This window comes from Vulpes vulpes, chromosome 6, assembly GCF_048418805.1.
Source record: "Vulpes vulpes isolate BD-2025 chromosome 6, VulVul3, whole genome shotgun sequence".
NCBI classification, from domain to species: Eukaryota; Metazoa; Chordata; class Mammalia; order Carnivora; family Canidae; genus Vulpes; species Vulpes vulpes.
The window spans coordinates 16,437,652-16,453,766 of NC_132785.1; the positions used below are offsets into that span (position 1 = coordinate 16,437,652).

General features: G+C 35.5%; 1 protein-coding gene across 14 annotated transcripts in view; it reads left to right on the forward strand.

The window, feature by feature from the left end:
• Nucleotides 1-16,115, forward strand: part of TDRD3 (tudor domain containing 3) — a 160,902-nt gene that overhangs the window by 100,491 nt on the left and 44,296 nt on the right. The window lies entirely within an intron of this gene.

Here is a 16,115-nt window from a genome sequence, read left to right on the forward strand (position 1 = left end):
TTCAGCTCAGGTCATCATCTCAGGGTTATGAGATTAAGCCCCACAGTGGGCTCTGTGCTAGGTATGGAGCCTGCTTCAGATCCTCTATCTCCCTCACTGTCCCTTTTTGAACCCCCCCTAAAATAAATTTTTTTTTTGTCCCCCTAAAATAAATTAAATTAAATTAAATATAATTCTAAAAAGTTAGGGAAATACACTTTTAAATTCAGTTTTCTCTTTCAGATATATTTTTAAGTAAATGAAAGCTTGGAGATAAAATTCTTTGATAAATTTGAAGTTTCCAGATTTCATGAAAATGGAAGTTCATTGCTAGATTATATAGAAAAGGCAGTGTATTTTGAGAAACCTGTTTGATGTAGACGAGATCTGTAAGTAGACACATGCAACAGCAATATTTTCTTGGTTGTAAAGCATAATGTATTGGTCTTCCATTACTGTTTAATAAATTACCACAAAGCCAGTGGCTTAAAATACTGCAAATTTATTCTTTCATAGTTTCTGTGGGTCAGGAATCAAGGCAAACTTAGTTGGGGCATTTGCTCAACATCTCATATCCTGAAATCAAGATTTCATTTGGGGCTATGATTTTGGTTGGGGCTATGATTTTGGCTGAGGCTTGAAGTCCTCTCTTATACTCACTGGTTGTTAACAAAATTTAGTTGCCTTGTAGATAAGGCTAAAGTCCCCATTTCCTTGCTTGTTGTTGCCTGGGTAGTGCTTTCAGCTCCTGGAAGTTCTCAGGTTCTGCCACCTGACTCCCTCCATTGGCAGTTCACATGTTTCTTTGCTTCTATAAAGCCAGTAAGAAAATCTCTACTGCTTCTTCAAATCTCTGACTTCTTGATATTTTTGTTTCAACTTCCTTTATACTCTCCCAATCAGAACTTATGTGATTTTCTTTTATCTTTCTGTCTCTGTACATTTGCTTTTGACTCCTACAGTGTCTCCCAAATCATAATGAGATTGAGACTGAGAATAGCAATTTTATGGTGACCCATGTACCTTATAATGCTTCAGTTCTTACAGAACATATTCTATACCAACAAAACGAAATAATAGCATTCCATTTGGAAAAAGGTATCAAAGTTAAGATACATGACATAAATACTACACTTAAAAACTAACTCAATGTTAGAGAGATATGCTTCTGAGGAGACAGAAATTCATGAGCACATATGGCCATACAGGGCATTGTTTTAGTAAATGTGTTTTACTTATGTCACTTATTAATATGATACAGAATCTGCTAGCATGTGAGAAAAATATGGACACTGTATAATATATATATATAATATTCTAGATCCTTGGTTTTTACAGGGCATATAATCTGTGACCTTCATAAATTCCTAAATTCAAGAAATTAGATATTTCTAACATTTGTACGGTACAGCCTCTTAAATTGATCTCAAATCACATTTCTGCAATCATCCTAACACCACAAATTATCCCTCCAACTTATATTAGTTTTCTTTCTTTCTTTCTTTCTTTCTTTCTTTCTTTTTTTTTTTTTTAAGAGAAAGAGCATAAGCAGGAGAAGAGCGGCAGAGAAAGAGGGAGAATCTTAGGCAGGCTTCACACCCAGCGCAGAGCCCAGTGCAGGGCTCTGTCTCACGACCCTGATATCATGACCTGAGTGGAAATCAAGAGTCAGATACTTAATGGACTGAGCGCCCCAGGAGCCCCATATATTGTTTTCTGTCATACTTAGTGTCCACTATTTTCAGAGAAGCAAAATTTTCCTTCTTTCCTAGAAGTACTGGGAGGGAAGGCCAGCTGAAAACGATGGGAGATGAGCAGAATGCTTCTTAGAGGAGGTGGCACTTTAGACAAGTCCATGGAGCAACGTTACATTAAGACAGTCCAAGTAGGGGGAGCTCTGGGTGTCCAGGCTTGGAGGCAGCACACCACCAGTTCCCTGTCTTTGAGACAGTGTGAGAGAGGTGGAGAGAAAGGACCAGGGATAGAAGTGGGAAGCTGGGGACAGATAAAGAGGATTGTGTACTAAGGAATTTTTATTTTCGCTAAGTGGCATTGCAAAGCCATGAAAGGGTTCTTGGCACAAGACCAATGAAGTTTCTTTGGTGCTTTTAGGAAAAACAATTTTTTTTCTCTGTCTACAAAGTGGAAAATGGGATTGAGACTGAAGCGAGACTTCATTCTATGGGTTACAAGGAATTCTTCATTCTATAAATGCATTTTATGTAGTATTTATTTGTAACGGGTCTATGGCTAGTGGTAGGGAGACATGATATAATAAAAGAGCTGTTTCTAAACATTTGGAGAAATACAGGGATCTTGTAGCTCTTGCCCCAAAGAAACTTACTGTCTAGTTTGTGAGATAGAAGAAACTACAAATTAAATGGACATTGAAATACTTACTAAAATGGATTTTATCATACACTTTAGTGTAAACAACACTGAAAAAAATATAAAGGCTTAGCAGAAGCAGTTTTGAACACAGCAATCAGACATGATCTATATTTCTACAGGCATACCGTGGAGACATTGCAGGTTCAGTTCGACTGCCACAGTAAAGCTTATAGTGTAATAAAGTGAATAGCACAGTAAAGTGGGTCAAATAAATTTTTTGGCTTTTCAATGCATACGAAAGTTATGTTTACACCATACTATAGACTATTAAATGTACAATTGCATTATGTCTAAAACACAATGTATATATCTTGATTTAAAAATACTTTATTGCTGGGCAGTCTGGGTGGCTCAGCGGGATAGCACCTGCCTTCAGCCCAGGGCGTGATCCTGGAGTCCCCGGATCAAGTCCCGCGTCGGGCTCCCTGCATGGAGCCTGCTTCTCCTTCTGCCTGTGTCTCTGTCTCTCTCTCTCTCTCTCTCTCTGTGTCTTTCATGAATAAATAAATAAAATCTTTAAAAAAAAAAACTTTATTGCTAAAAAACGTTGTCATCTGAGCCTTTGGAAATTCATAATCGCTGATTATAGATCACCATAACAAATATAAAAATGGTAAATAAATTTGAAATATTGTAAGAATTACCAAAATGTGACATAGAGACATGAAATAAGCAAATGCTATTGGAAAGATGGTGCTAGTAGACTTGCTGGACAAAGGGTTGCTGCAAACCTTCAGTTTGTAAAAAAAAATGTAATATCTATGAAGTACAATAAAATAATGTATGCCAGTAATCTGTAATAGTATTTAATCCTTTACTTCGAAGTTTTATTGCCAAAATAAAACCAACTAGTTATTTTGAATGGCTAGGAAATACTTGAATCAGGCAGACTTGAAAATACTATTTGGGCTAATATTTTATTGTTTTAAATGTGTGACCAAAAGCTGATTCTGTCAGGAGCAGTTCTTCAGGCCCTAAACTTTTTCTTTGCTGATGTTGACATCACTCGTAAAAGATTCATTTTAACACACATAACCACAAACATCTGAACAATAAATTGATAGGTGTATATACTGAAGATTACTGTGGTTGTAGATGTTCCTTATATTGTCCTGGCTCTGCCTTAATGTAATCAGTCCTGTTACAGTGAAGGTGACAGGATAGGTGTGAATGCTCACCTGTGGTGGCCCTCACTGTTATTCTTTCTCTTGTTAACCCACTCAGTGCTGCTGCAGTTTTCTTAGGTGAGCTGGGGTTCACAGGAAAGTGAATGGATGAGGCAGACTGAATTGTTTTTTGCCCATTTTATGATTTTATGTTTCTTCCTAAATTGGAAATAAAGCCTAAAATAACTTTTTACTTTCATAAAATTGGTCTTCTCTCAGAATTTGGTCATTGTTCTATAAATCTTGAGTTCTAAAAGTAAGTCTTCATTGATGGGAGAAACTGTTGGCCATTTTTCTGAGGAAAATTAAGGAGACTTTTCAGGATGGAGTCTCCATAATATTTAATGGTTAAATGCTTCATGGACAGCTCATGGAGAAAGTTAGGATCTTAATCATTTTAATGTTCATAGCATTGGTGTCATTATGTGGGTCTGTTACAGTCCCAGATTGATTATAAAGAAATCGTCATGATACATATATTTGGAGTTTTTAAATTTTTGTTTCTAGGTTAGTTGAATAACCAGATCTTTCTTGCTTCTATGTTTTGTTTTATATGAGCTGTCTTGGAATTTTCTTTAATTTTAGCACCTTAGAAATCATCTTTTAGCTGAGTAAATGTAGGCCTGGATAGACTTGTTGTTATCATAATAGATTCTGTATAATGTGTCAGGCTTCTTGGGGAAAAAAAATGTGTCCTTTAAGAATATACTTTTGACATATTTAAGGCAGGTTAGTAACACATTTACTTTCACATTATATCATATAATTTTCTCTAAAAGTGTGCTATCATTTCTTTATTCTAATTTTTTAAAACTTCTTTCAGAGGTCATTGATCGTCACATATACTCATCTTAAAGATTTTCTCTTAACATTACCTTTTTTGTTGTATCTTTAAATTGGAATCAAACATAATTCTAGTTGACATTTTTATCAGTATTCTGAAAAAAATGAGGTTGGATTATATTATGCTCTGACAGTAATCACTAATTAAAGTGTTTCTATGTGATATGTAATGACTTGATGTCAACTTGGGAAGACTTAATTGATCAGCTTCTGATAGGGGTGTGTTTCAAAACGCTTTTGTATATAGATTTTTCTTTTTGAATTTGGTTTTACAGACTAGCTGTTATAATTGGTGGTTAGATTATCAAGCCAACTTTCAAAAATACATTTTTGTTCCATCATATACTTTATCAATATATCACCTCAGTGATTCATAACTATCATTAAAACAATAGTATTTTAAATTTCAACTTGAGACAGAAAGAGTAGATTTGATTCTTTCTGTTATTATGGAAGATAGCTAGGTTGGACAGAGATGGGGTTAGGAATGCCTTGAGACAGTAACTTTACTGTTTTAACTTTCTATATCTAAATAAGAACAGGATAACCTTAATTTGTTCTGAGTAAGGAACAAAAAGCATGAGAATATTGGACAGAGTAACTCTTATATTTATCTAACAGTCCCTTTTTTGTGTAGTTTATTCTGTAAATTATATGTTACCAGTTTTATTTCTTCATAGTTTGCCTCAGAATTTTAGAAAGCAGAATAAAGAATATAACCTAGTTAAAAAAAAAGGAACATAACCTAGTTATATGTAGAGTAAACACTTAGAAAAATATGAAATCAAATAGAGACATTTTTATGAAAAGGATATTAAATTAAGTAAATATAGGAACTAAGAATCATCCAACATTTATAAATGTTGGACATGGTCATAGGTGATCAAGCTTCCTCTTTCCAGGATCTAATCTTATCTTCTGCTTTCCAAAACTCTTTTGTTTCATGGTCATAGAGTTCTGTAATTCCTCAAGATGTGTGATTATCTGATTTTGCCTTTTTGGCTTGTTGGTGATAATTGAGAAGAGCACCTCTTACCTAGTTGTATCTGTGTCCCTTCTACTTTCAAACTTGCCAACTTGTTTTTTTTTCTTGTAGGGTTATATTGAAGGCAGTGACTCGGTTCAGCATCTGCCTTTGGTTCAGGTCATGATCTCAGGGTCCTAGGATCAAGCCCTGCAGAGGGCTCCCTGCTCAGTGGGGATCCTCCCTCCCACTCATGCTCTTACCATCTCTCTCTTTCATAAATAAATAAATAAATAAATAAAATCTTAAAAAAAAAAAAGAAGAAGAAGTAATCAACACCTTTTCATACCGTATTCTCTTAAAGTATCAGCGTTCTTAGGTGGTCTGTTTCAAGACAATAGGCTACAGTTTAAATGCACAGTAAGGAGTTCCAACTTCCTGTTAGGGGATGAGAAGTTCACTGCCCTGCACTCTTTCTTTGTAAACAAGTTTTTGAGATTCTATCACTTTTATCACCCTATTACCTGGAACCAACTTCTAAATTAGTTTGCTTTAAGATGCAAGCCACAGAAGTGGAAATAAGCAAAAAGGGATTTTTTTTTTTTTGGCTCAATAACTAGAAAATTTGTCTCTGCATCCTGCTATTTTTGTATGTTGACAGAGTGTTTCCACGTGGTAGCAATGACTGACCGAGGCAGCTCCAGGTGTAACATAAAGCCAACATATAATGATGTATAAAGATATGCAGGTAAAAAGACTCAGCTCTGCAAGTAAATTTGGGGGGGGGGGAGCAAAGATAAATACCTTTCATCATGTAAATTATTGGTTAACCAAGCTCAAATGAGTTCTCCTAGGGATTTTGGCATTGCTGTTTGTGGAGTGGCTGGGACAGAAGCCCAGAGAGACTTTGAGAAATGAGCACTGTAGCTATTGGTGTCAAATCTCCATTCATAATATGAGATAAAAGGTAATAAAAAAAATATTTGTCAGAAACAAGGAAATGATCCCCATATCTGGAAAGTCAGACCAAAAAAAAAGGTCTTCTATCCCTTAGGAAAGCACAGGACATCTTAACTGATTTAATTAATTTCATCAAAGCATTCCTACCCAATCTCTGTCCAACCTAACTATCTTCCATAATAACAGAAAGAATCAAATTTTGAAAACTGAAGAAGAAGGGCCTGTAGGAAGGAAATGAGATATAATGATAATGGCTTAATTGGAAAGGCGGGAACCTAAGTCATGAAAAGAGAAAATGTATGTTTTAGGCCAGATGTTCTTGAGAAGAATTCTTGAGAAGAATTTCCTCAAGAAAAGATCTCCCAAGTATAGATCTTCCTTGACTTAAGATAGGTTTACATCCTGGTAAACCCATTGTAAGTCAAAATGTATTTAATACACCTCACCTACCAAATCTCATAACTTATCCTAGCCTAACTTAAATGTGCTCAGAACACTGACATTAGATTACAGTTGGACAAAATTGTCTAATACAAAGCTTATTCTAAAACAAAGGGTTGAATATTTCATGCAATCTATAGAATACTGAAATAAAAATATGCCAGAGTGCTGCATATGTAATGTCCTTTTATGAATGTAAATTTAGTGGTGATTTGAACTTAATGTATATAGAATATCATATGTGGATTTAGGGATAACTTTAGGAAAAATTTTAAAGGAAATATATAGAAAGTTGGTTAAAATCAGCTTACCATAAGTTTGAAATGCACTTTTTAAAGCATATCTTAGAAGGGTATTTTAAGAATAGAAAACCAGAATTGATGTTAATAAATGTCTTGATCAGGTACCACAGAAAGTGTATTGTTTCCTGTTGTATAGATGTTAATTGATAAATCTAGGAAAAATTAAGTTCAAAATATAGGTAACAAAAGAAAAGGAAAATGGCCCATGATCTTATCACCATATTCTGGTTTTGTTTCTGTGTGAGATCATACTTACATAAAGGTGCTTTTTCTGTCCTAATAATAAAATACAACCATATTTCTATGTGATTATATATTCCCGTCAGCATAATTTTTTTTTAAGATTTTATTTATTTATTCATGAGAAACACAGAGAGAGAGAGAGAGGCAGAGACACAGGCAGAGGGAGAAGCAGGCTCCATGCAGGGAGCCCAATGTGGGACTTGATCCTGGGTCTCCAGGATCACATCCTGGGCTGTAGGCGGTGCTAACCCTTCAGCCACCTGGGGATCCCCCCCACCCCCCACCCCCCATCCCCATCAGCATAATTTTTAATGGCTGCATAGTAATTTATTGTAGCTCCATTAATGTTGTTAGTTATGTAAAAGTTTCTAAACTTTGCTATAACAATAACCTTCCAAAAATATTTCAGTTGAATTATTTACATATCAATGGTTATTTTTTTCAGGCAAATGTATGGAAATCAAATTATTTGGCATATATATTTTTAAGATTTGTTAACCAGGCTACAAAGTGTGATATATAATTAATTTGGGGGGGGGCTTAAATCCATAGAAGATAGATATAGCTTTTCTCAGGATACTAGAATACACGAGCCTCTTTTTCATTTTTGCCATTCTTCTGTTTTCCTCCTCCTCAATTAATGGTCCATTCATGTAAGCATTTATTGACCATAAAAATAAAATAATAGGTGCCATTATTGAACATCTGTTATATGGTAGGAACTGTTCTGGGTGCTTTGCATGTCATTTGTTTAATCATCTGCAAATGCAAAATATATATTACTTCCATTTGACAGATAAATAATAGATTTGAAGTGATAATACATGTTACCCATAAGAACTAAGGAACTGTAACATGGCCCACTGTCTGATTCCCAGCTCAGAACTCTTTCTGTGGTGCTCCGTTTCTAAGTACCTATTGATTTGGGGGGCAGAAAGAGCAATTAAGAGTTTAATTTTAAGACATGTTAATTTTTAAAAATCAAGGAGAGAGATCAAGCAGGCAGTTGAATTTAGAGATCAAGTAGAGGTGGAGGAGCCAGTAAAGGAAACTGACAAAGCAGCTGCCAAAGAAGCAGGAGAGTAAGAGGGAAAGTGAGAGTGTCCATTGAGTTTACATAGCATCAACAGGGTACAGGTGAATGTTTAACAGCAGGCTCTGGGATGATTTTTGTGGTAGAAATATCTCCACTGTGTCCAGTGTCACACCATCAGTAGTTTAACAACCAGCTTCCAGATTTTTCTAAAAATTTGATGTCAGCTCTAGAGCAGTGTTCAAGTTGGGTCCAGCACACCACTGATTGAAAAACATTGATGAAAATAGTGCCAGTGAAGTGGTGCGGTTAGTACACAAGCTGAAGGGCAGCCCAGGTGGCTCAGGGGTTTAGCACCTGCGTTGGAGCCTGCTTTTCCCTCTGCCTGTGTCTCTGCTTCTCTCTCTCTCTCATGAATAAATAAAATCTTTAATAAAAAAAAAGAATACAAGCTGAAGGATAACCAGCAGATAAATGTTATATTGGCATTAAAATGAGTATTTTAAAGAGATTGGTAAAAAAAAAAAAAAGCATAATTAGTATAGCATGAAAAAGTTAAGCCATATGCTTAGGATGATGGGTGATCTCTCTTCCTGCCTCTCGCACTATATTTTTAAAAGGTTACATTTTATTTTTATGATATATGGAAAGCATAATCATTTAAAAACTACTTGTGTTTATATGTACCTCCAAGGCAAGAGACATAATCCTTGGTCTTATATTTTATAATCTAAGTCAGAATTCATTCATACAGAATAAATTTGTAGAGAAAATTATAGACAAATTTTCAGAGCCAAAGAGTTCGTTCTCATTACAGAATATACACAACATATTTTATACAAAAAGCCCCAATTTGTATCATGATTGTTTTGAGGTAAAAAAAAAAAAAAAAGGTATAAAATGGCTGAAATATAGACATAGAAATATTAGAAAGGGTTATGCTTTAGTTATGATATGAATTCATGTTCTAGTCAGTTGAGACCAGCTTTTTGTAACAAATACCTTCAATAATTTATTTTTGTTTTGTTTTACTTGTTGGAGAATTATTCTGCAGTAGTTTCAGCTATTCTCCTTGAATCATTTTATACGTCAGTAGGTAACCTCTTGTACCATGGTACTATGGCTTTTTAAAATAGTATTCTAGGGGCACCTGGGTGGCTCGGTGGTTGAGCGTCTGCCTTTGGCTCAGGTCATGATTCTGGGGTCCTGGGATCGAGTCCCATGTAGAGCTTCCTGCAGGGAGCCTGCTTCTCCCTCTGCTTATGCCTCTGCCTCTCTCTGTGTGTCTCTCATGAATAAATGAATAAAATATTTAAAAATAAATAAATAATAATAAAATAAAAATAGTATTCTAGCCATAAACAGATATTATTTTGCTTTTTCTTCATAAAAATCCTCTTTCTTTTTTTTTTTTTTTGTTTTTGTCCCTGAAATTATAGTAGTTTTAATTTCACTCGCATATTTTGGCTTTAAGTTGTTAAGAGTTCTCACTTTTGTTTTGCTATAGTTTTCTGTGTGATTTGTAAGAAATGTGTTACAGAGATAATATGGAGTCTAAAATTATACTCATGATCCTGAGAAATATTAATCAGCTTGGAAGAAAAGATCAGTTTAGTTCAAATTTAGTTTCTTATGTTTGACTGAGCTTCCTATATGAGAGTTCTAGTTGTTTTGACACATCATCCTTTCAGTTTTTACAAGTTTGATAAGTGACATTTTAGTCGGTGTTTCCAGTGTATTTTCTGTAGTAAACATTGATATTTGAGTTAAAGCAAAAATAATATAAATTGTTTTTTTTTTAATTGTTATTTCTGAATGGTTTCCGACTCGCCAGTTTAGCACCTCTTGTATAAACACTCAGCCTGTTAACAAGGGAACGTTACCTGATTTATGCAATTCCACCAATGCGCAGTTGTACTGAAGGCATTAATGACATTGAGTAGTATGGGGATGATAGTAACACTGCAGTGCTACATTGATTAAAAATTCTTGTGTTATTGTATGTCCAGGATATGCTAGGAAGATGAAATAATCCAGTTTGAGAAGAGTTTTATAAGAAACACAGGTGGGCAGCCGCAGTGGCTGAGCGGTTTAGTGTCACCTTAAGCCCAGGGCGTGATCCTGGAGACCAGGGATCGAGTCCCACGTCGGGCTCCCTGCACGGAGCCTGCTTCTCCCTCTGCCTGTGTCTCTGCCCCCATCTCTCTCTAATAAATAAATAAAATCTTTAAAAAAAATTTCCAAATGCTTGGAGATTTTCTTAAAAAAAAAAAAAAGAAAGAAAAGAAAGAAACACAGAGGTGTGACTGACAGTTTAGGTATTAGAGTTGGTTGAAAGGAAAGAAATAAGGAATGGGCCTGTATAGTTTAGGGTTTAATGCGTTAGGATTAAGAGCTCTGATGACTCAGGTAAGGATGGAGCAACGACAGGAAACATGTCAGGCTCCACAAAGCAATGGCACTGTACCCCATTACCTCATCTTCTTTAATGCTTCTTCACTGGAGGAAAAGAACATTATACCCATAGAGGTGTATTTTTTCTTCTTGCACTTGTTAGAAAATACAGATTACAAGAGATTATGCTACCTTGGTGGTATGAATAGACAGTAGTAATTACCAGGAAAAAAACCTTTATTTTCTAAAATTGTTTTTTCTTTGTAAGAGCAATGCATATTCAGTCTGGGAAATAATGAATGATTATTTATTCATTCCACAGTATTAACTTGAGGCTTACCATGTGGCAGGTACTATGTTAGAAAGGATATACTGGTAAAAGAACACCATTTAGAGGTCTTAAAGTCTAGCATAGGAGAAAGATTGTGGCATTTCTCTGTTGTGCTGTTATTGTGTATATTGCTGTGCACAGAGCAAGGATGCTTGGCTCAGTCTCTGGGTATAGAGAAGGACCTCCCAGAAAAAGTGAAATCCAAGTTGAGAAGTGAAGAGAGGCTAGAGGCAAGACAACTAGGACATGTTCTGGCACTGTGCAGGCAAGGATGCATGTGTGATCGTAATACACTGAAAATACTCAGAACAAGACTTTGCTCATCTACCAGGAGGCAAAACTCTGTTTTAGAGTGTCTGTTACTTCCTGATAGAGAAAAGGCCAAATTGTGGCTACAAATACCCTCTGAAGAGAACAAAATTTGCGTTTAGTGTGTTTAGAGGTAGAAGAAAAGTCAAATTAATCCAGTGGCATATTTTACATATGAAATTTGTGATGCATTCGTATTCCTGCAATTTGTTTAATAAAGAAGAAAAAGGGAAAATCAGCTAAGTTAAACATATGTATTCTCATTTAGTGGATTGATTTGTACAGGCAATTATTTTTTTATCCTGGCAAAAAATTTTTGTGGTAATCCCAACCTGTGTTCCACAGGGAAATACTGAAAGTGACTCATGGTTATGAATGATTTAATGCTATTAGTACTTTTAATGTACTTTTTAATTTAATTAGTACTTTTTAATTTAATGCTATTAGTATCTTTTGTTGAGGAGGTATAGCAGGGAAGTTAATAGTGATGTCTGGAAACTGACTGGATGGTTAATCCCAGCTCGGCCCTACTTAGTTGTATCATCTTGGTTAAGCTTCTCCAACTTCCTTAGTTGTAAAATGGGAATGTTATAGTTGTACCCTGAGCTAAGTTGGTCTTTTAACTATATGAGGAATTTTATGTACTCCCGAACAAATTTTTTTTTCTTTTGCATTTGTAAGGACTGGTTTGGACTTTTCATGCCTGTTGAGCATGACTGGAGAATGGCCATCTTTGTAGCTGTATCACTGATGGGTGTTGTGTACTTTTTCAGTGTTTGCATATTTGTTCATTTATAGCAGCAATGATTTTATGCTTCATGCCCCCCTTTTCTTCATGGACTTTTCTCTCTCTGTTTTTAAAGGGAGTTTGGGATACTAAAAGATTAATTCTGTGAACATTGATATCATAAATAAGTTGATTTATGAGCTTAGCCTTAAGCTTAATGTGTGTCACAACTATGAAAGAGTATCATGAGAATAAAAAGAAACTGTATCTTTGAGTAACAAAAGAAAAATGTTGGGGATCCCTGGGTAGCTTAGTGGTTTAGCGCCGCCTTCAGCCCAGAGGTGATCCTGGAGTCCGGGGATCGAGTCCCACATCAGGCTCCCTGCATGAAGCCTGCTTCTCCCTCTGCCTGTGTCTCTGCCTCTCTCTCTCTCTCTCTCTCTCTCTCTCTCTCTCTCTGTATCTCATGAATAAATAAAATAAAAATCTTTAAAAATAAATAAATAAATATTAAAAAAGAAAAATGTCACATTATGGGTAGCCCAGGTGGCTCAGCCGTTTAGTGCCGCCTTCAGCCCAGGGTGTGATCCTGGAGACCCTGGATCGAGTCCCACATGAGGCTCCCTGCATGGAGCCTGTTTCTCCCTGCCTGTGTCTCTACCTCTCTCTCTCTGTGTCTCTCATGAAAAATAAATAAAATCTTAAAAAAAAAATGTCACATCAGATTACTAATGTTCATTTTTGTGTCCTTTTATTCTGGGATTTGCTGTTCTTATTTAGCATAATGGACACCAATTTTGGAGTATTGGTATATTTAACTTTTCCCCCTTGCAACTAATAGTTATTGGTGATTATGTTTTTACCTGCAAGGATTCTTTTCAGGGACACATTATCTTTATGAAGCAAGTTTCCAGCCCAAGACTTTCGTGTGTGCTATACCTTCTTCTTGGACTACTCTTCCTTTCATTGCATTGGTTCCCTTTAGGGCACAGCCAAAGCACACTTCTTCAGAGAATTTTTCCTCCTAAAATGGATACTCCCACTCCTCCCAGTTTTATATAAAAGTCTATCTATTTCCCTCTTAGTCATTATCATAATTTTAAACTGTGTTGTTAGTTTGTTTACTTAAGCAGAAGTCTGCTTCTTCCCATTATACCTAAAGCACCACAGGATAGAGAGATTATGAGTTTTACTGCTGCTTTGTATATAGTGACTAGATGTGTTAACACTTGTCCATAGTCCGTGCTCACTTAACTATAGTATAGAGTAACTGAATGAAGAAAATAGGTAGGTAGCATTATTCCAATTTTACAAGGTCACACAGCTGCCACGTGGTAGAACTGGGATTTAAGTTTGATTGTCATTCTAATTCCAAAGACCCTATATGGGCCACGAGAAAAGCAATTTCACAACTATTTCTAATTGATTCTTCACCAGAATCTTGTAATAAGTCTAATTATCTGCACTTTCCAGATGAAGAAACTGGAGCTCTTTGTGGCTTTGTCAAAGACGCAGTATTCAGAAGTGGAAGAATGAATGTATTTGGCCTGAGCTCAGTGTTTCTATGTTGTGCAATGTTTCTTTGTAACCTCTTGAATTCATTCTAACTCTGTCCCAGTATGCTTTGATGCAAACCTTTCTAAGAGAAAGTAAGACAGAAAATGGATTTTCTTTTTCAGTGTTGCTCCCTTAGCAGAGCCCAGGTGACAGTGTTAAACAGGTAATGATTTTGAACTTAGAAGCTTGTTCCATTCCCATTGTTTTTAGTAACTATATCTTTCTTTTAGCAAATACTTACTGAATACCATCTGTTTGCTGTTTTATAGGTAGGCACTGGAAAAAACAATGCTGAGTAAGACTTACACTTCACCCTCAATTTGGTTAATATAATATTATGTATTATATATATGGTTAATATATAATAATATTTAAAGTACCCTCCTTTAAAAAATAAAGAGCATGCAGTATCAAAATGATAGTGAAGTTTTTACTAAAACATTCTTTCTGCTCTATTTTCAACAACAACAATAAAAATAAATGCAGACAAAAAAATAAAGCAAGGGAATGATCCCAACTAAAGTTAGGGGTTGGTGGTAGGGGAGATGTGTAAATAGGGAAGCAATTTATCATCCAATATTATTTAAATTTGCTTGCATAATTATAATGCTAGTAATAATAATAACTGTGACATCCCACATTTACTGCATGCTTATTAAAGCCAGATATTGTTCTAAGTACTTTGCATGTATTAACCTAGTTAATCCTCTGAGGTAGACTCTATTGTTATCCCTGTCTTAAAGATGAGGCTCAGAAAAGTTTTATCTTGTCTAAGATTACAAACCTATTAAGTGGCAGAGCTGTGGTATAACCTATGCAGTCCTTCTCCAGAGGTTGTACCCTACACACTGCTATCTCTGATTCCAAATACCTGTCCAACTGTTAATAAGGGTTTTAGCTTTTTTCTGCATTAACAGATAGAGACTTAATTTTAGGTCAGGATTCTGGTAGTATCCAAATTTCCCTGGTATCCAATTTTTTCAGCCCATCAGGGATTGGGAAAAAGCCTTTGTGATTTCTGCATTTCACCAGAAATGAACAGATGTAGGCGATAAAATTATAGCTAAATGTTGTTAGTTGCATTGTTTTGTTTCTCTGGGTAGGCAAGTTGGCATAGTGGAAAATAGTGGCTTCAGTTAGATTTGATTTTAAATTCTGGCATCAACATTCTGTAGCTTCTAGCCTTCTTTATTTATTTGTAAAGTAAAGATAATATTGTCCTTCAAGATGATTGTGAGAATTACATGAAATAATGTAGGCAAAAGATCTTCAGAGTAGAGTTAAGCACATAGTAAAATCTTAATAAATATTAAGTCACTTCTTCTGGTAGATATCTCAGAATAAATTGAAGAATCACCTTGGGAAGCAAAATGTACCTGATTTTCTGCTATAAAATTCAGGTACATCTACAACTGGAAAATGAATATTCAGTGAAGAAGTATTAATATTTTAACATGCCTGATTAATTCAGCACATTCCTATATACAAACCCAAATAATTTGTGGTAATTAATAAATTCATTTTTAATGACCCTTGCATTTCAAATCATGAGAATATAAAACATAATCAATTATCTTATAAACATACATTTGAAACTCATAAGTCAGACAGAACTCATACAGCAATCTTTTATTAGTTTTCATATGAGCTTTTTTATCACTTTGATCTTTTAGAAGTACCTGACTGATTCAGTTAGTGGAGCATGCAACTCCCGAACTCAGGGTTGTGAGTTCAAGCCTCACACTGGGTGTGGAGACTTCTTGGGGAATCACTTTGTTCTTCTAGAGGTTTTCACAGTTTATCCAGTTTTTGATGAATTTTTCCATGATTTTTTGCTAATCTTGCCCCTTTTTTCTCCTATTTAATATTAAATGTTACCGATTTCTATATATATTTCTGTTTCATGTTTCTTCCGGTCATTAAAAACAATTTTATTCTACTGCCTGTATAGAAAAATATCTCAGTATATTTATTACTAGAGTAATTGTAGCCTGCCTGTGGTGTTGAGTAGTATTATGGGTGATTTGAAATCATCATGCCTTCTGAAGAAGTGTGGCAGAGAGCAACTAGATTCTGAGTGGAGAACTGAGGAGCTTTCCATTTGATTTTGGTGCTATTTCTTTATTTTATTTTTTATTTTTTTAATTTATTTTTTTATTGGAGTTCGATTTGCCAACATATAGCATAACACCCAGTGCTCATCCCGCCAAGTGCCCCCCTCAGTGCCCATCACCCAGTCACCCCAACCCCCCGCCCACCTCCCTTTCCACTACCCCTTGTTCATTTCCCAGAGTTGGGTGTCTCTTATGTTTTGTCACCCTCACTGATATTTTCACTCATTTTCTCTCCTTTCCCTCTATTCCCTTTCACTAATTTTTATATTCCCCAAATGAATGAGACCATATAATGTTTGCCCTTTTCCGATTGACTTGTTTCATTCAGCATAATACCCTCCAGGTCCATCCACGTCGAAGC